The sequence below is a fragment of the Rattus rattus genome, chromosome 5, assembly GCF_011064425.1.
Source record: "Rattus rattus isolate New Zealand chromosome 5, Rrattus_CSIRO_v1, whole genome shotgun sequence".
NCBI classification, from domain to species: Eukaryota; Metazoa; Chordata; class Mammalia; order Rodentia; family Muridae; genus Rattus; species Rattus rattus.
The window spans coordinates 2,415,834-2,436,600 of record NC_046158.1 but is presented as its reverse complement, the minus strand read 5'-3'; the positions used below and the strand labels follow the sequence as shown (position 1 = coordinate 2,436,600).

Genomic DNA, 20,767 nt, shown 5'->3' with positions numbered 1-20,767 from the left:
CTTAAGATCAAAGGCCTGAGCATGGCAGAGGGGACTGAAGGCCACATCTATCCAATCCCTTTACCTCTCTCCACAGGGTATTCAACACCTGCCCTAACTGTGCATCAAGCACAACAGAGTCCAGCCCTCCCCTGATCACAGCATCTCCTCAGCACCCAGCCCAGGCAGAGTTCACTAAAAGGTCTCAGGAAATGTTTCTTCAGTGACACAAGACACACAGGCTAGAATCCTTTGGGTTGCAACTGATGGACATCATCTGGAAGCTGCCAACTAGAGAGTAAGGGTCTGTCTGAACCCTGGGTGACCTACAAGACAGAGAAAGCACCACAAAATCAGGAGCCTTATGGCTCTGGTGGTGAGCAACATGAAAGCTGGTGGCTGGCTGCCTGCATGCCTCGTACTGCTGTGCCTCACAGGACTGACTTCTCCCTCATTCACACACATTCCATGTCACCGAGGTCATACAAGTGGCACCTGTAATGTTACGTCCTCAGGATTCTAGAATGAAGGACAGGCAGCCTCTCTCCCTGGGCTTCAGGATCCATTGGCCTGGCTAAGGCACCAGAGTGTACAGAGGATGGAGTGCTGATTCTAGTGGGCCATGGGTTTGGGGAGATAAGGTGTGAGGTTGGCTCTAGTGGGCCACCATTTATGTGGTGACTGAACCAGATGGATCAGATGCCTTTCCTAAACAGGCCACGATCTCATAAAGCTACACAGGTTTAGGGTAGTCAAGAATTCGTACACATCCTAAGACTGAAGTAAAAATGTCCTAGCAATCAGGCATAAGAGCTTGTACCTATATCCCAGAACACAGGAGGCTGAAGTACTAGAGCCTAGGAATTCAAGACCAGCTTGGGTAACACAGATGCCTGACTATATGCTATTCCTGTGGCCATCTATTCCCGTGGCCAACCACTGAGCTTGTCCTCAACCTTGGAGTCTACTGGCTTCCACTTCAAAAGTCACCACTTCTTCCCCACCGTGGAGGACGACCAGAGGATGGAACATGGCATAAGAACACATAAGAACAAGGTCCATGATGCACCTTGTCTACAGGGGCAGGGAAGGGTGTGACAGACTTGACTACAATAAAAGGTCCCTCACCTGGAAAATCAGCTGCTCAAGACACAGTGATTTCAAATCAGGAGACGGTGAAGGGGAGCACTCACACAGAAGAAGTCTCCTGGGGACCAGACAAGCTCCGCATTCCCCACTGCCTCACATCCGATGATCACCTTACCATGTCCTGGGGGCTATCTCACCACTGCTCCATAAGCAGGACGTAAGGCTGGGAGGGCTGAGGCACTTCTGCCTTAATACTTGCAGTGAGCCAGAAACAAGGGAAGGGGGAGGTCTGAAAGGGCCCAGCAGTGGTCAGAAAGAGAGTGGGCGTTTCTCAGCCCACTTATGCTCCCAGCAGGGTTTGCTACACTGCCGTCCTTCCTACATCAAGTCACCTGCACTGCTCAGGACCTCCCCACTGGCAAAACCAGGGTTGGGGCTCTAGTTCATCTGAGTGTTGCTGATGGTAGGAGCCCTTTGTTGGCACCCAGCTGGCAGAGGCTCTTTGGACAACTGCAGGCCTCCAGACAGCTGTGAGAGGCCAGACCAGGTATTCGCAACCTGGGAGTCAGACAGAACTATCTAGGCCATCACAAGTTCAGTTTGTATCCACTGGGAGTACAAACAGGAAATAATGGGTTCATCGTGCATACGCCTCAGCTGTGCTGGGTAGTCAGTTTCTTCTCTTCAATTTTGGGCAGCAGGTCCCTAAATGAAATGTAGGCTGCATTCTGTAACTTTGCAGTCACTTTCTGGTATAGTAAGAGTCTCATGTCAAACTTTCAAAATATAAGGCTTGACCCTGTTTATTTGAAAACTTGACCCAAATTCAACCCAAAGTTCATCGCCCTTCGCCTTTTGTCCCCTCCCTGGCCTGTCATCTAGTTATAGCCTAGGAACCAGGGGAAGGGCAGGGTGTGGGAGGAGCTAAGGGAACAAGCTTCTGTCCTTCGCCAAGTCTCCTGCCCTGGTTGTTGGGACTTCCTAGTCCCTTCACACTGACACTCTTGCTGCAGGTGGCCTCACCCCATCAGGGATCACACAGGCATCAATCCAGGTTTCCCAAGGCTGCTTTGGAGTTTGTTCTGGTCCCTCCATCACCAAAGGCTAGCCAGGTGTCCTTGCCTTTCCACTCATGGTGCAAGTTCCGACTCCTTCTCTGGACTGGGTGGGCTCTCACAGCTCCTGCCCCCTGCCAATCTCTGTGCTCCCTCACACAGAGCTACAGCAACTTCTGGGGTGGATCTTGGTCTCCTGGCAAGATCACAGAGAATTAGATAGTGGGTATGGAACCCACCTCTTCCCAGCTGCCTGACTCTTCTTCCTTCCCCTGATGAAGGAGGGCTGGAGGAAGGAAATGGACACACTACGCCCTGCTTCCTGGCAGCTCTCTGTAATGGTCCATTTTAGGAGTCACCTTGACAGAATCTAGACCACCCAAGAGACAGGACTCTGGGCATGTTGTGGGGGGAGGGGTGTTTTGGTTACATTAAATTCGATTGAAAAGACTCCCCTACTGTGGGTAGCACAATTCTTTAGTTGGGATCTTGGGGTGTAGAAAGGAAAGAGTGTGTACTTAGCATGTACACATAGTCCTCTGCTTCATGAGTATGGATGCCATTTGAGCAGATGCTTCAAGCTTCTGATGCTGATGGACCTGAACTGAGTCATAGTAATTCTTTTTGGTCAGCTGGGTCTATGCAGGACACAATACTATGGGTTTGTATTAGACTCAGCTGTTCAGAAGCTCTGGTTAGCTTCTTCATCCACAAAGACTTTAAAAACAGTACAAGCAGCACAAGTTTGCGGAGGGAGGGTGTGTATGAGGCTCAATGAGGATCTGAGTCAGTGCTGGGAGCCAGATGACGCCTGCCGATGCCCCCAGCAGACTTCCGATGTCCCTAGGCTCATTTTCTACAGGAGGGGTGAGAATCGGCACACTCACACCAGGAAGGGCGGAGCTTCCCCTTCCAGCCGGTGCAGGTTATCATCAACTTCATGGCTGCATGGCTGTCATGCAACTCACAGGTAGCCCCAAGCGGAGGAAAGGCGATGGATGGCTCACCCCGATTATCAACCTGACTGGATGGACTCTAGGAGGCACAGCTTTGGCGTGTCTGAGGGAGTTTGCAGAGAGGAAACCGAGGAGGGAAGAGCATTATGCGTGTGGATAGCATCACCGCGCTGGCTGCTGTCCTGGTCTCAGCAGAAAGGAGAAAAGCGGGAGAGTTGAGCACCAGAGTCCACCTCTCTCTGCTTCCTGACTGGGGATACAATGTGATCAGCCACCTAACAGTCTACTGCCACATGCCTTCCTGCCATGAGGTACTTACTGTCTTAGCTCTGGTGTCTGTTGTGATGAAGCACCACCATTACCAAAGCAACTTGGGGAGGAAAGGATTTATTTGGCTTAGCATCCAGATCACTGCTTATCGTCAAAAAAGTCATGACAGGAACTCAAACAGGGTGATAACTGATGCAGGAGGCAGGGCTGGTGCAGAGGTCACAGAGGGCTGGGCTTGCTGAGTCCACACGGTTGTGTGTGTCCATTAGTCTTCAGTTGCACTGAAATCCGGAAGAAGTAGATTCTATACCAGTGAAGGAATGGACTGGCTCGCAGGGTGAAGACAAACAAGCAGAGAGCAAAAGCTTCCTAATTCCACATCCTTTGTACAGGGTTCCAGCAGAGGGTGTGGCATAGATTAGAGCTATGTCTTTACCCAGCTCAAAAACCTCCAGATTAACGGCAAGTCTTCCTGTCCAGAACACAATGTCTTCCTACTTCAAATTAAGGAAAAATCCCTCACAGGTGTGCTTCCCGCCTTTGGATTTTAGTTAATTCCATGTTTCAAGTTGCAATCAGGTTGACAACTAAGAACAGCCATCAAAGACTGTAATCTCTCAATCTGTGAGCCAAAATAGACCCCTTCCTCAGTCTGCATTTGCCAGGTGTTTTACTTGAGCCATGAAAAACGAACAGACAGACAAACAGACAGACAGACAGAGTCTTGGGAAGGATGCAGTGCCTTCCAGGCTCTTCCCACTCCAATATGGCAACATCCATTTCGCTGAACAGGTATTCTTAAGTCCAGGATTATACTTAGCTGATACTGACTACTAATGAGGTGTTCTGAACACAGAGTTAAGCTGCATTTAATCCAGCAACCAAAAGAGAGCGTGGACCTTAAAAAAATAAAAGGAGAGCCCCATGTATGGAGGTGGGGGTGAGGTGGGGTGGGGCAGGGCGGGGTGGGGTGGGGGTATAGCCACCATCCCTGAGGGCAGCCGGCTAGCAGGAAACGTTACTTCAGACGCCTGGCAGAATTGAATAAGCTACATGGCAGTGTGAATGCTTTCTTTCTTGAGTGAAGTTCCTGTGTGCGCTGAATCACAGTATTCACAGGGCACAGGACAAGAGCACTAAGTGGATCCTAGGCCTAAGACATGGGCAGGGTAGGGGTGGAGGCAAGGAGGCCTGGCTGGGCCAACACTGAGCTAGGAAAGGAACCTGAAACCAGCTTTGTCGGTCCTTAAAGCCTGTAGTGGGTGCTGGAGTGTGGGGGTGGTGGGGACGGTGAGTGCTCTGACCACAGACCTCAGCCAGAGAGAAACCAGGCCCAAAATAGGCTGGAGCCTCTGGGCGTCAGCTGGGATTCACCCCTTCCAGCAAGTCACAGCTCAAGCATTCTGTTTACCAAAGGCTTCTGCACACATAGAAACAGGGAAGGCCTGGGCTCTGTGTGAAAGGGGGTGGGAGGGTCTCGAAGGGTGGATCTCAAGGTGTTGGAATCTCGTCTGAAACTCTGTGCCAGGGCAGGCAGCTCAGGGCCAGCCTGGCAGAGGAGAAAGGACAGCATGCTGTGGAGCCTGCCCCGAAGGGGGCTATTGTGCTGGCATCTGAGCTCCCGTGAGTGTGGACTCCCTGTTCTTGCCAGGGCTTTGTGGAGGGAGGCCGAGCCTCAGATCACTGTCCCCGGGCCACACCCAGCTATGCTCTTCTGTCTGCAGGGATGGGGCTGAGGGTAAGGTGGGAAAAGGAGGCTATCCTAGGGTACACTGGATCCTCTTCTGCCCTCTGCCTAGGGTCCTACAGCTGTCTCCCCATGGACTCCTTCCTGCCTTCTCTGTAGATCCATGGAGGGGACAGAGTCAGTGTCACTGAAACATCTGGCAGGCACGAGTCCCCAGTGGCTGGGCACTTTGTCAGCTGGTGCCCCTCGCTCCACCTTACAAAGGACATGGAAAAATGAAGAGGTGACAGGATGAAGGGTGGGCACACTAGCCTGCCCGGAGGATAATACCACTGAGGACAAGAAAGTGGGAAAGCCCACTGCGCAGGTGCTTTAGCCATCCATCTTCCATCCTGTCACTCACATGCCAGCCCCGCACAACACAGGTGCCACATCTACCCCCGATTTGGAAAGAGAAATAGAGACCCATGCACTAAGCTATTGCTCTGGGCCATTCAGTTGGCAAGAGAGGCCCAGGGTTCAAACCTGCCTCCCTATGACTCTAGTGCCCGACACTGTGCCACCAGGCCCTTTATTTCTTTGCCCATCAACGTATGTTATGCTCTGGGCCCTCGAGAGGCAACGAGGTGGCCCATCTGACCTCCCATGCGGGTGTTGGGAAAGGAAGTACACATGCCCACCGTCACAGCCAACCTTCCACCCCTGAAGCTCACTTGCACTTATCTGAGCCGTGCTTCAGGAGGCACTGTTTGGTTAACTGGCAAAAGTGCTTCCTGTGCACAGTCATTTTTCCAGCTCCTTTTCCTTCCTAGTATGTACCAGGAAGATCACTGGAAATCAGAAACAGATGAGAAAAATCAGTCACGTGAATCTTGGTTCATCGGCCAGGTATTACCATGTGTCTTACATGCTAGGTTTCCTCGTCTTAGAGGCATTGACATCAGGAGAGGGAAGCCTGAGAACCAGCTTCTAAGAACTACCAGGAGAAACCAAGCTGCACCCTTCCTGTTTGGTGCTGGACCAGTCTCTGTGCACAGGAAACAACCTTCAGCAGTAGGGCAAGGGTGCTGCCTGGCCAGCCCTAGCTCACGGGTGCTCCTGTGTGTGAACTTGCTGGCACTAACTGTGAATTGTGGGCCACATCCCAGATCTACTGAGTCATAGCGTCTGGGGGTAGGCCCATCAAACTGTATGTTCATGGCTCTCGGTGAAGTCTGAACCATTTGAGGAACACTAATCTTAAGCTCACTAAAGTCATAAGCACAAAGAATCCAACACCATTTGAGCCACTGTGTGTGTCAGTCACACATTTCAACCTTGGCACTAACCCTGGGCATTAAAAGTAGTACTCTACTAGGATATGGTGGCACACTCCCATAATCCCAGCACTCAGAAAGCTGAAGCAGAAAGCTTAAGTTCTAGACCAGCCTCAGCTATACAGCAAGTTCCAAAGCAATCTGAGCTACACAGGGCCCTGTCGCAAACAACAGCAACAATAAAAACAAATGGCTATTCTAGAGAAAGATAAATCAGGGAGTCAGCAGCAGCCTTAAGTTGCCCCACATTACCTTGATGGAAACATCTGTCCAGAATGTGAACTTTGCATCTCCAGGGGCCTAGATTTAACCTTTGACATAGTTACTACTGACTGTATGACTTCACCTCCCAAACTTCACTGAGCTAAGTCACCCCAGCAGGCACAATGGGAGACAACGGGGAGAGCCTTTCCTGAAAGGGCCCATTCTAAGGATGCAGTGAGCACATCCATGTGGAAGGCCTCCCAGCAGGCCAAGCCCATGAATGCAGCCTTTCCTTAAGAACAGAGATGCTCTAGGCACTGTATCCCTGAGCTCCCAGAACTAGAGCTCTGGGACCTCCCACAGGACAGCCCTTCAGACTAAGCTAGTGCCACTTTAGAAGAAGCACTACCAGGTGGCTGGTACCTTGGCTGGTAAGAAGCAGCAAATGAGAAGCCGGCTGGGGGGCTGGGAAGAGAAGCCACTGTTAGCTAGGGAGAGTGAGCATAGCAACAATAAACACAGCTGCCTGGGTTTATGGGGCTCCTGGAAGCAGCGGCGTCCCAGAAGAGAGTCACACTAAAGCCAGTCTGCTGAACATGACTGAGTCACCCAGTTAGATCAGTAGGGTTGGCCAGAGAGCACGTTCATCTGTGTGTCCTTGGGGCTCTGTACAGAAGGCCTAACAAGAAGGGATGAAACTGGATATTTAAAGAGATAACCTGTCATTTTCTATCCAATTGGTTAACTATCCACAACAGCTTGCTCCTTGGAACCCAGAAGCCAGGGCTTCTCTGGCAAAAGCAGGTATCTAGAAGCTGAGGTGCAGGCTCTGAGATGATCACTCATGTGCAGCACTGGTTACCGTGTGAGCACCCACTCCCGGGAAGCCTACATTACCAGGCTTTTCTAGAAACCCTCACTTGTCTGCCCATCTGCCTCTCATGTCCCAGGAAGGTTAACGAGGTTAGCAGGAGGCTGACTTTCTCCGTAACAAGGATTTTAGCAGTACTAGTAGTAGGAGGCTTGTAGTGACTCCCCAACCCCACCCTCACACTGTCCCCTGGAGGTCCTGTCTGTCCAGACTAGACACCGGACATGACTATACTGTTTTCAGGTTTACACTGAATGGGAATGACTTTAATCAGATTTGGAGACTTTCTGTGAGGTTGTGATTATGAGGAGTTTTTGCAGCTCACACAGTAGGACAGAGGTTGGATTCCAGAGGCAAACATTTCTGAACAATATTGTTCTGAGATAAAATGAAAGCCAGGCAATAGAGTCTCAGCAAACTGCCTTGAGGCAAACCGATGGGTCACCAATCTCTGGCACTCAGATGACACTTAATCAACATTTGTTGATTAAATAACAAACATACTTGATATGTGGGGTGTCCTCCAGAAAATTTGCTGCTTTGACTGTCCCCAGACAAGTGGATGGAGAAGTCAGGAAATAAACTGGGTCACATGTGAGCTGCTTTACACCAAGTGTGCAGTCCATTTGAGTGGCTGGATATACAGGTCAGGCCGGTGTTTAACAGACACTGCATCCTAAGAGTTCTCTGTGGTGCCTGGATGCCCTTGGTGACACTGGACAAAGCTATGCCATGGAGCCTCCCTGCAGACCACATCTTCAGACTGTGTTCACTGGAGCCAGAGATCATGCAGCTCCCTGTTGGACTCAGGGCAGCAAGTCACAGGACTGACACAGGCTTCCAGGCGGGGAGGGAGCAGCTGGCCTGTGTCGGCTGTTTTATTGGAGCTGGGTGGACGGAGGCTGCAGCATTCCACCAGCTTCCTGAAGCTTGGACACTCCTCTGAGTCTGCCTAAGCCCCGCTGACCAGGAGAGGAGGGACTATGCCTTTTCACCCCCAATCTCACTGAAGCCTTAGCTCCTAAAACTGCCACACTTTCTTCCACCTGCTGAGTCTTCAACATTAAAAAGGTGCCATGCTCTAGTAAGAAACAAGTGGTTTAAAAATGAAAGATCATTAAGAAAGGAGGGAAGGAAGGAAGGAGGGGGGAGGGAGGGAGGGAGGGAGGGAGGGTAGCAGGCAAATACTTTGGGGAAACAAAGGTAAATGCCGGGCATGGTATCACACATCTTTAACCCCAGAACTTGGAAGGCAGAGGCAGGTAGATCTCTTGAGTTTGAGGTTAGCCTGATCTACAGAGTGTGTTCCAGGACAGCAAGGGCTACACAGAGAAACCCTGTCTTGAAAACACAACGACAACCACCACCACCACCACCACCACCACCACCACCACCACCACCACCACCACCACCACCACCACCACCACCACCACCACCACCACCACCACCACCAAAATAAACCCACAAAATGGTTCTGTTAAGGGAACAGCTGCACACCTTCAGCTAAGAGACGCATCCTGATTCCAAAGACCTCAAAAATGAACAAGAGCCCTGGAGTGAAGAAGGTAACTTGTGGTCAGTATGATGTGCTCCTCCTGGCCATGCAGGCTCAGTCTCAGCTCCACTGCTTCAGCTCCAAGGGCCCCACTTAGCCAAGCCCCAGGCTGTTTACTAGTGAAATGGACCTGACACATGTCGCTCTTTCGGGTTTCAGAGATTACTGTTGCTATGACATGACAGCGGAGACAAATTACCAGAAGGAAAGGTGTACTCGAACTTACAGACTCATCCTTGTTGCTTTAGGTCAGTGCCAAGGGTGAATGGGATGGTGGGAGGCCATCATGGAAGAGTCCTGGTCACATTACGGTGGCTTGGAAATGCAGAAAGACAAGAGGGCAGCACCTACTTGGATGGAAAAATGACCTAACTTCCTCCCACTAGGCTGCGCCTCCTGTAGGTTCCAGTAGCACCACAAGCTGGGGAACAGTCAAGGTCTACACTATAATAAAAGAAGGAGGTGGACGGTCTCTGACATGCATAGCTCCATGCTCTATCGAGGCACTAGAAGACTGCCCAGCTTCTATTTCTTAGTGCTCAGGTGGCACTGTGAGGAAGACTACTCCCAAGAGTTAGTCTGACCCAGAGCAGACAGGCAGGCCAGCTGAGATCCGCCATTCGACTGCATTTACCATGGGCACCAGCAGGGCCAGGAGGCTCCTAACAGCTGCGCTGCAGAGTGCATTTGAAACAACTATCAGAGGCCTCAGGAACAGCCGAGGTCCTGGCGAGAATGGCGCATACAGGGAAGCCCCAAGATTGCTCCACAAATTCCCTCCAAACCTTAGCTTGCCCTCAACCGCCCATGTCCCATGTGGGGAGACTCTAGGGACCATACACTGAAGTCGCAGCGGGAAGACAGCGATTTCAGCCATTTGGTGGAAGGCAGGGTTTAGAGTTCAAGTCCTATTAAAAGCTGTGCTGTTAAGAAGGCTTTTTGACACCACAAAGGTGACATCCTACATTAAACCCACAAGATAGAGACAGGGACAAAACCAAAATAGGCCCTAAGACAGTCAGGTGTTCTCACTGTCAGCTATGACAAACACACATTCTGACAAGAAGACACAGTCCCCTCAACATGCCACTCGTAGTGACAGCTACAGACACACAAAGAAGCAGGAAAATCAGACACATGGGAAAAAAAGAAAAAGACACTCTCCTGCCCCAACTCAATAAACCCAGATACTGGACTTGAAAATAGAGTTTCAGGAGCTGAAGGCCAGAGCCCAGACACTCTCAGAAGGGAGCTGGTAGTCACAGAGGCTGCAGAGCAGGTGCACCTGCTCAGCTCTGCAGACCCCTCAATACAGGAGTGGTGTCGTCTCAGACAAATACCACAGTTGGCAAGGTTGGCACTGCTGGGCAGAGAGCCCCTTACAAATGGGGAAAGGGGGGAGCATGGCTGACCACACCCCGATACAGAGAACAGAAGCTTTGCTTGCCTTGTCAGACAAGGCTAGAGATCTTTGTGATGGGGAGAAAATGGTTTCATTCCCTCCAGGGGATACCTGGAAGCCAGGAGGTGAAAAGCAGGTGTGGCAGGCCAGGGCACTGTGCCCTCTCACACAGCTCAGTGCTTTCCCTCCAAGTGTGGCAGGCCAGGGCACCCTGCACGGACAGACCATCAATGCTGAGGCTACCTGGGTTTCCGTCTTCTGGAGATCAGCCAACTCCTGTTTGTGTGCCCCTCAGGGTGCACCCCGCGCTCAGCTGCTTGCTGACGTCTGCTTTCTCCATCTCTAACTGAGGAAGCAACCGTCTCTCACATTTACTTCTCTGTCTCCTTCCAGCTGCTGCCGCGATCTCTAGCTTGCCTCTTCTGTCGTTTTGTTTTCCTCTCAAATTCCAATAAATTATCCTTTAGTTTTTAAAAAACTTTTTACTGTTTCTTTGTGAGTTTCACATCATGCACCCAGTCCCACTCATCTTTCCATCCTCTCATATCCACCCTTCACCCTTGCATCCTCCTGCCAAAATGACACTTGCACGCGCACACAACAACAACAACAACAACAACAACAACAACAACAACAAAGCATAGACATCTTATCATGGATGCAGTAATGTGTTACATGGAAGCGGTGGCGTGTCACAATGTGTCCCACAGTGTAGCCCTCTGTGCACTGCAGTGAGTCACTGGTGTGGTCCCAGATCTCTGGCTTCTGTGACACCATCAAGATTGGATCCTCATCGACTCCTCCCAGTTATCCTGTTGCTGCCCTGTGTCATGGAGATCCTGCAGCTTTGGATCAGCAGGACTGGCCCTTTCATGCACCCCAACGTTTGCAGATGATACAGATTTTAGGGCGGGCCAACTCAGAGCCCTGGACCTGGGCCTGGGGGTAGCTGAGCTGCTCAGTCCCCCGTCTCTCCCTTATCTGCACCGCCAAGGCTAGTTCTCCAGCGCTGCTCTGGCGAGCCCATCAATGCTGCCACAGGCAGGGTCAGCTCTCCTGCTCTACGCCCTTGGGACCAGCTCATCTACATCCAGGCCTCCAGAGCCAGTTTCAGTGTTGCCCAGTCAAGGTGTGGGGTCCACTCTCCCGAGTGCTGCAGCCTGTGAGGGGCAGGGCCAGCTCTCCCTTGCTCACATGCTTTGGCCAGCTCACTGCCCCACCATCACTACCACCAGGGCCAGCTCTACTATGCTGCTCAGGCAAGGTGCAGAGCCTGCTCTCCCAAGTGCTATAGCCAACAAGCAGCCACTCCCACTCTCAGGACCCAGGGGCCAGCTCTCCCCACTGCCACAGGTAGTGAGGGACAAGGGGGAGGGGCATCATCCCCACACCCAGGCCACTTTATGGCACATGATTGGGTTACTCAAGAGTTTCTAGTTGGCTTGGGCTAAATAACCAGAATCTGCCTTTTAAAAAATTTCAAGTGAAAAATATGAGTGAAAAGTACAATACTTAACAAACTCTTTCATTTGCTATTAATAGATTGATACACAGAAGAAAGGAAAGATGAGCAAAGCAGGAACCAGAGAAAAGATCCAAACTGAACTGGGGGAGGAAATGTACAGACAGATCCTCAGTGATGGCAGTGTGCAGATGGGGTTGTAAGAGGAGGGGAGAAAATGCTGCATGAAAACATGTAAGAAACAAAGCTCCTCTCCTAAATGCAGTGAGAGGGAAGAGCAGTCACTGGCCCAAGAGCCTCAGTGAACACAGCAAGGAATCAATACAAAGAATATTGCTTCTAATCACATCCCAGTCAAACTGCGAGAAGCCACAAAGAGAAAAACTTCAGAGAACAGAGGAAAAGATAAGGCTGTAGCCAAATGTGATAGTCCCTACCTGCAATCTCAACACCCAGGCTGAGGCAAAGCCAGCCTGGGCTACACAGGGAGACCCTATCTGAGCCAACAAACAAGGCTGGAGGGGTGGCTCAGCAGAGTGCTTGCCTATCGTGAAGAAGCAGTGGGTTTGATCCCTAGGGCCGCATGAACCAGATGCAGCCATGCACACCTGTAAATTCCAACACTCAGGAGGTGGACATGGGAAAATGCAAAGTTCAAGGTCATCCTCTGCTACATGGTAGATTCAGTCATTTTAGGATACAAGAGACCCTGTATCAAAACCCAAAGTGGATGAGGAAACATCTGTGTATACAGGTACTGACCGCCTAGTTAAGGAGGCACCAGCAATTATTACAGTCAGCATTCACAAGTTGTACAGAGCCAGAGAGCCTTAAACTAATGTGTTACAGCTCATTTAATATTTTAAAGATGTTTTTTAAATATGTATGAGTGTTTTGCCACTATGTGTGTCTGTGCTCCACTGTATGCCTGGTACCCAGGGAGACCAGAAGGTGGGAAAGCCACAGATGGTTGGGAGCCACCGCTCGGGTACAAGAATCGCACTCAGCCTCTAGAAGAGAGGCTAGCACTCTCAACAGCCAAGCCCTCTCTTCAGCCCCTATTTAGTTTTTATAATAGCTCTGAGGTAGATCTGAGGGACTATCTACCCCCACTCTACAGACGAGGGAAAATGGGGTCCAGAGGCACTTTCAGTAGGAGAAGTAGGAACTGACTCTGAAGCCGAGCTCCCCAGAAGGACACCTGATTGTCGTGGGCCACCGAAAGGGCCAGGGCTGTGCAAAGATGGGTGGGGCAGGGCCACTCTGGTGCTATTGACAGTGTGGAGCCTTGATTCATGCAAACAGCAATACTATGACAGCCCGCTACATAAGCTACACCCGCTACCAGAGGAGGTGCTAGTCCTGGGGACTCCTTTTGCCATCGAGTAAGTCCTACGGCCTACGACCTGTCTTTCTCACCAAACGGCTCTAAGCACAGCTTCAGATGCCCAGCCTGTGGCTCCAGCAGCAGACCCCTCAACATCGGCCTTTTACAGAGACAATGCCAGCTGGAGCCTTGGGATTTAATCTCACCTCTCTAACAGAGCCTCATCTCTTTCTCAGCCCCACTGAAAGAACACCTTCTGGTTGGGCATGGTGGTGTGTGTCTGTAATTCCAGCATTAAGGAGGCTTAGGGAGGAGGATTTTGAGTTTGAGGCCAGCCTATGTAATAGTATCCTAACTCAACGAAACAAAATACAAGAGCACCACATAGCTGTTCTTGCCCCCGTCTCTCCAGTTACTTCTGTAGTCTAACAAAGGCATCGAAACTCAGTAGTCTATAATGATTCCATTACTATGAGCCAGGAACTCAGATGTGCAGAATGGTTTCTTTCTCTCCTTCACAACCAGGACCCTGACAGGGAGACTGCATGGGTGAGAGTAAAGTACAGGTGAGGTAATTCGGTAATTAGCTAGGGGCTGGGACTGTCTGGAGGCAACGCTCCACACATGCCAGTGGAGGCTGTACTGTCATGTACTGTGAACCCTGATTTCCTCAGGCGCTGGCTTGCTCAAGGCCCCATGAGAAAGTAGTATCCCAGTGGACAAAGCAGATGTCACCAGGCCTTTAATTAACTACCTGTTCTCTGGCTATTGGCATTACCAGTACAAATTGGTACCATACAGAGACTTGTAAGGGTGGAGAATGGATACTACCTCTCACTGGGAGGAGTGTCAGAATCTCCTGGTAATCTGGGGGATGGGGGGGCTATCATTGAAGAACCATAGCATCTTTACCCATTCCTCCTATACCTGTCTGTCCCCCTCTACCTGAATTGCCTCCTGGGTCTGAGCCATCCAATGGAACTGGGCTTAGAGGCTGCATCTGGCAGCTGCCCTGGCTGCTGCACCTCCTGTAAGATGCATCCTCAGTTCGCAGCAGTTTTCTCCCAGCCCAAGTGCTTGCTGTCAGAGAACAGGGGCTTTGGCTAACACATCCTAGAAGTGAGGGAGAGAGGTGAGGGGCAGTCCCTCAGTGTGCTGCGTGACTCGGCTGCCAAAGGTGTGGTGTGCAGTCACAGAACCTGTCCAGGTCCTGGACAGAAAGCAGAGCAGGTGACATCTTCACCCCGTGGTAGAAACGGACGTCCTGCCCAGCCCAGCCCAGCTCTCTGGCTAATGGTGTCCTGTAAGGTCTGTAGTTTCTTCTAGGAAGGGGAGAAATTGACAGAAAAGGGGAGGGGCTGGGTAGGCTGAGGAAAAGCAGACAAAAGAATGTTTCCTGAACAAAAGGATGGCAGTCCAGGGAGAGGGAGCCACAGCGGATCTGTCTAAATTTTAGAGACCAGGAATATATCCCATGGTACCCTGCTGTAAGAGAGGGCCACTAAAGTTTCTTCCTAGTTTGTACCTAAACTTTACCATCACCACTAACACTTTTCAAAGAAGAGTCATCACTAGTACCAAGCAGAGGGTGAGCCTGTGCATGGGGCTTGGGGCCTCCCCATCTCTGCACCCCTGCAGGAGGCCAGTGGCCTTCCGCTGACTGGCTCAATAGATCTGATGCATCTGAAGGATGCTGGCCTGGGCATCACTGTCACCTTTCCTTCTCTACTCGGAGCCAACCGTCTTCGCGGTCCACTCACTTGGCCATTCATAGTTGGCAGCTCCTGGGGACTCCACCATGTGTTCCCTGAATAGCCCCCCAAGTCACAGCTGAGAACTGAGGCTGGCAGGGGCTTGGGATTCAAGTGCAGCTTACCTGCCTACCCAGCACACGAGAGCCCTTGACCCTGTAATAGGACCTTCCCAGGTGACCTCAGTGAACTCAGCAGTGGCAGAGCTGTTGGAATGTGGCTCGATGTAGGGAAGGAAGCTCATGATAGGTGACTCAGGGAGTGGGAAACAGCTTCCTTTAGCTTGGTCCCCAACCCAGCCATGGCATTTTCACTGTCCTCATCCACTGCAACACGCTAGCCTTCTGCAAGGATGAAGTGGTTTGGAGAGTGAGGAGAAGGGTGCTGAGAGCTTAGTAGGGCAATCCACAGAAAACGAGTGAGGAGGGCTTCCGCTTGCACAGCTGCAGCTGCTCAAAACCCATTACCCAGTCCAGTGTAAGCACTTTGCCTGCAAAGGGCACCCCAATAACATCAGGCTTCAGGGAGTGGAGTGCAGGCTGGTGAGCCAGGAGCAGAGCTGGCCAGTCTTCCTATGCCAAAGGAGGGGCCCGCCCAGGCTGCAAAAGCGGGCAGGAGGGGCTGGGCCAGCTGGGGCTGGAGCTAGTGTGACATCACCAGGCGGCCCGCCCCTGTCTGGAGCTGAGGGGAGGCCCAGAGCTTTTCTGGGGCCTGGGGGATCCTCTTGCACTGGTGGGCGGAGAGAAGTGCCTGCAGCCAACCAGGGTCAGGCTGTGCTCACAGTTTCCTCTGGCGGCATGTAAAGGCTCCACAAAGAACCTGGGAGTTCAACTGAGGCTGCTGCTGTCGGCCTGGGGAGGGACCCCAAGCCCTGAGTGGTGCTGTTGGACCCAGGACCTGCAAGGAGCACGCACTAAGGCAGCTACGGACCACGCTGTGAGGGAGAGCAGGTTGGGAGCAGCCCCAGTGACACCAGAGCCAGCCTCATCCCTAAGAGCTTCTAAGAGCATAGACTGCTGCCAGCTGAGGCCAGTAAGGCAGGGCTGCTCGGCGGCCAGTCCAGCCTAAGACTCGGGACCTCTCCTGGAGGCCACGGCCAGGCTGTCCCGCTGATGGCACCGTGAAGCATGTGAGACACTGCTCCAGGGCCAAGCAGGAGAGAAGAGGTAAGGGGCCAGCTCTCAACTGCAGCAGTCAGGGGAAGACGGCTTGAGATGGGCAACCCTGACTCCTCCAGCTTTGGGGTGCAGCTGGACCCCACAGGGGGTCATACCTTCTTTTGCTTGGAGCCAAATCAAGCATCTGACAGGGCAGAGGACTGTGAATACTTGGGCAGGGTGGTACAGAGGCACAAGCACAGTGGGCTGGGATGTTGAGGACTTCATCGGTGAGCCCCGCTCACCTCTTTCAGACAAAGAGCCTCTGGGTGAGCTGGTGTGGCTGTTGGACACAGGGTGGTAGCTGGGTATGTGCACGTGTGTAGGTATGTATTTGAAAGGGCAGCAGGCTGAGAGCTGCAGGGCAGTGTTGGACTGGGCAAGCTGTGTTGAAGCTCAGGACTCCTGCACACCCAGGCTAGAGAATATGCTACGGCAGAATCAGACGCAACAGAGCTGAGGCAGTGGGAGCCTCTGTTCAGAAAGTGCCCTGGGCCAGGCAGCGCAGGCTGCCAGCGTGCCAGGAGCAGAGGCGTCCTGTACGGGACACAACATGTCACCCACAAGTTTCTGTCAATAGGACTGGGGCAAAGTGCTGCCCTGACTTTCCCTCTGCACCCAAGGACAGAGAAGGACCCCAGGTCTCTGCCCGGCAGGACATGGCTGAGGAAGGGAGGACATACTTTCCCAGCAGCCTAGTGAGGGGACACAGCAGGCACCACACAGAGTCCCTTGAAAGCACTAACCCTCGGCATGAGATAACATTTCCAAACAGAAATTCTCTGCTGACCCCTCCCTCTCCCTGTGACATCTGTGTCACGGGTCAGCTATTGCCTCTGCTGTGGGATTAGGAGAGTTCCCAGAGGCCAGTGTTGTTACTCAGAAAAAGATCGAGTTTTGTAGGGGCAGGGAGGAAGACTGAGAGCACAAGTTCCAGAGCTAGCTCAATGCTCCTCACGTGGGTTCTTCAGAGCACAGGTCTAGTATGGCAGAGACTAGGAGCTGGCTCCTCTCTGAACTCAGTTAAGTGGTAGATCACAGCTTTTCTAAACAGTTTCCTGGTCTGTGATAAGGAAGGCTGAGGGCCCAGCTCAGCGACAGCTGAGCAGGCACTGGCAGCTGCCCCGCAACATGCACCTAACTACCCCCGCCTCCCAGACGCAGCAGCCTGGCATGTGACTTCAGGGCCACTCAAAGTCACACATCACTGCTCTCCAGGGGCGGTGCACGAGACCTTAGTTCTCAGCCCGTGTACAGAGTCTCTAACATCTAGTTAACAGTTATTGAGAACCCAACCGCAGTACTGGCCAGAGGGGAGAACAAGTACCCCGATTCTTTCCCTGGCCTGGATGCATTCTCTAAAGCAGTGGTTCTCAACCTGTGGGCTGCAACCACACCAGACAGCTTACATATCAGATATTTGCATTACAATTCATAACAGTAGCAAAATTACAATTAAGAAATAGCTTTTATGGTTGGGGGAGGTCACCATAACATGAGGAACTGTATTCAAAGGTATTAAAATTCCTTTATTTTATATCTTATTTATTATATATTATTTATACATTTATATTTTAAATATAAAATAATAAAAGGGTATTAAAATGTATTAAAGATATTCTGCATCTAGGACTGGGCTTTGGGGCCACCTGTAGCATTTCTGCACCCTAGAAGTACACTGTAAGAAGAAAATATACACCCAGACCAAAACTTCCAACACCACTCTCACAGCAGGATGCTATCCAGTATCACCCTTGGGTAGCAGAGATCGGGCTCCAGCAAGCCTGGCCATGGTGTACTAGTGCCTCACAGCACCAGTGTAGCTGAGCCAGTGTAGCGCTGCAGGCTCCTGGGTTCTTGGAGGCATCTGGAAAGCAGCTGTGAAGTGCATGCTTCCAGCCCAGGCCCTGGCATGGGTGATGCTGAAGGTTTCCTGCTGTAATGTGGACTTGGTGGCTTTCTACATAGGTGCTGACTGACTTTGTGAACGGACACACAGATCAGGGCAAGGAGAACACTGTGGAAGGAGATAGGAGGGCAGCGTGTATGATTCCGGAGACTCCTTCTTGCCCAGCATGGCCTTGGGCTCACTCACAAGTTGCCCCTGGGCTTAGTGAGCAGGCACTCTATCCTACTCCATCTTGATCCCTCCCCTAGAAAGTGGGATCCTATTTTAGCACCCCCTTCGCAGGTGAAAGGATAGAGAAAGGCTCACAAAAGCTAACCTTCCCAAGCTAACAGCTATGTGATCCATGGGCTCGGAAGCTCGCATTGCCGTCCAAGAGCCCACCCTCTCTTCCATCCTACCCCACTGCTCCACATGGCATCCTGACCCCGTCTGTCCTGATGCCACCCTGTGACCCTGGCAGTCAAGTCTGCTTTTTGCTGACCTTAATCCCTTAGAGAATGGTGTGCTTCCCTGGTTCCCATGCTGCCTTCTCTGTGGGGCCCACATCTGCAGCATGGGAAGCACAGCTGCACGCTCCACACTGTCCCCACACCCTGACACCACCCTCTGCACCCTGTGTGTGGAGGGCAGTGCCTTGGGTTCATCCACCTGACAAGACAGGCATTCTCTCATCACTGCTCTGGGGAACCCTTTGGGGTTGCTGTGTGGGCTCAGCATCTACCCTGGGCCACACCTGACAGCTCCTGAGGAGCACCAGGCATCTGGAAATGAACAAAACAGACAGAAGGTCTCCCAGAAGGGCAGCCATATTCAGCCTCTCACTGAATCATGGCCTACTTTATCCAGAATGTTCTCAGCTCAGAGTGCACATGGTAGAACTGTTATGTAGACCCTAAGCGCACTAGGATGAGGCAGGCAGACTGTAAACAATCCCACACACACCCAGCAGATGGCATGAGTCTTCAGAGGTGACCCTGGGAGCTGAGAGGGTCCCCAGGGGTACAGAAGTGGAAACTGAGGCTCCAGAACACAGTGCATCTTCCACCAGTGGCCCAAAAAGGAAGAATCTCAGCTCTAACCTATCCCTGTAGCCCAACTCACAGTCTGGTACAACCATGTAGTAGAAATCTCTGTGAAGAACTGATGTAGCGAGAAGTGAATCTTTCTTGTAAATTTATGGGAAACACCAAAGAGGCTGCTTACCTTCAGGCAGCTTGGAGTCTGTAGTGATAGACAGTACACATCAGAACCCTTATTTGGAAGGGTTAGGAACCCTTCCAAACCCAAGTTAGGAAGCTTCTGTGGCCAAGCCATATCCTGCTCCTAACAGGGCTGGGGTAGGGTGGGGGTATTACAGCATCCGGTTCCATGTACACATCCCCGTGAGACACGTTCCAATCACAGGAATGCTAAGATGCTGTGCTGGGTGCGTGTGGAGCCAGGCCCTGACAATTGAGCCATTGTGCAGGTCCACTCCCTGCGAAACCGGCCTGTCTTGAGGCCAGCAGCCCTAGAGACTTGGCCTCTGTCACTCAGTCCTCAAACAGGCAGATGGAGCCCACCACAAAAATGCCCAGAAGGAACCTTATCTTTATCTCCCAAAGATTCCTAGTTTCCAGAAGGCCCAAGCCCTGCCAGGGGTGGGTCCTACTCCAACCTCTGCCATGGAAGGTTGTATTGCCTTTGCCCCGCTGAATGATTCTCCAGAGCCCACCCTGGGCAGCAGAGGAGATCTGCAGGGTGGATGAGTCTATGAGCACTGAGACAAACCTCAGGCACTTCCCCTACCCCTAGATCCACCACCTCTAGCCCCCATCCCAGTTGGGTCATAGGGCTCCTTAGCTCTCCTGAATGCTGCCACCCAAGTTAGGAATGCCTGCTGCTCTGGGCCCCTGTAGCACAGGCCCTCCCTCATCTCTTTGTTCCTGCTCTGTCTCTTACGACTGACTAGCCAGGAGCATGTGTGGAACAAACGCAGTCCTTGGCATCTAGTTGCCGAGCTGCTACACAAGCAGCTGGGCATTCTGAGGCGACTCTAAGAAGCTCACACTCTGGGGCAGCCAGCCAGTACAGTCTGAGCTCTGGGTGCTGGGTGGAGATAACTAACTGTTCTTGCAAGCTGGAGTAGAGAGGAGACGTCTTCACAGAGAGGTGGCCTTATGAGATCGCCTTAGCAAGGAAGACAGACACATACCAGGTAGGATTGTAGGAAATTGTTCTCCAGGCAGAAAGCATGTAAGGTAAGATACACGTATGGATGCTGACTTGATACCATGTGAGTTTTATTTAGACCTGGAAGTGCATATGGAGTGAATTATAGGGTAGTGTATTGGCTTAGCACACCAGATGACCCGGGTTTAATTGCCTAATACCCCTAAACCGGGCACTGGCACGCAGGGCCTGACATCTCAGGAGTCTCATGGGCATACCAGCCTTGGCCAGACCCCGGTCCATTCAGATTGCATGAGTCTGTCTCACACCCACCCAGATGCAGGGAGCCACTTAGGAGCGTGTGGGGAAGAAAGCTGCCTTGGAGCCCACCCCTACCATCTGGCAGCTCTGGTCCTGGCCCTTGTCCTCATCCCTTGCCTCCATGTGTTTATCTCTGAAATGGGAATGATTGCAGTCCCTACTTAGAGTGCCTGTGCTGTGTGAAGGAGGCATCTCTGTCGGCTGAGGTGACCTTTTGTCAGCTACTCAGCTGGCCTCAGGAGAGAAGCTCCGGGCAATGCCCAGGGTTTCCAGGAAGCTGCCTGGGGCAGTGATGTGTAGCCAGC

The 20,767-nt window shown here is 51.8% G+C and overlaps 2 protein-coding genes across 7 annotated transcripts in view; one reads left to right on the top strand and one right to left on the bottom strand.

Annotated features, from left to right (window-relative positions):
- Positions 1-20,767, bottom strand: part of Ralgps1 (Ral GEF with PH domain and SH3 binding motif 1) — a 234,415-nt gene that overhangs the window by 62,838 nt on the left and 150,810 nt on the right. The window lies entirely within an intron of this gene.
- Positions 15,666-20,767, top strand: part of Angptl2 (angiopoietin like 2) — a 30,087-nt gene continuing 24,985 nt past the window's right edge. The window contains exon 1 of the mRNA XM_032902707.1: positions 15,666-16,090. The gene's annotated coding sequence lies outside the window, so the exon portion shown is untranslated. The remainder of the gene's footprint in view (positions 16,091-20,767) is intronic.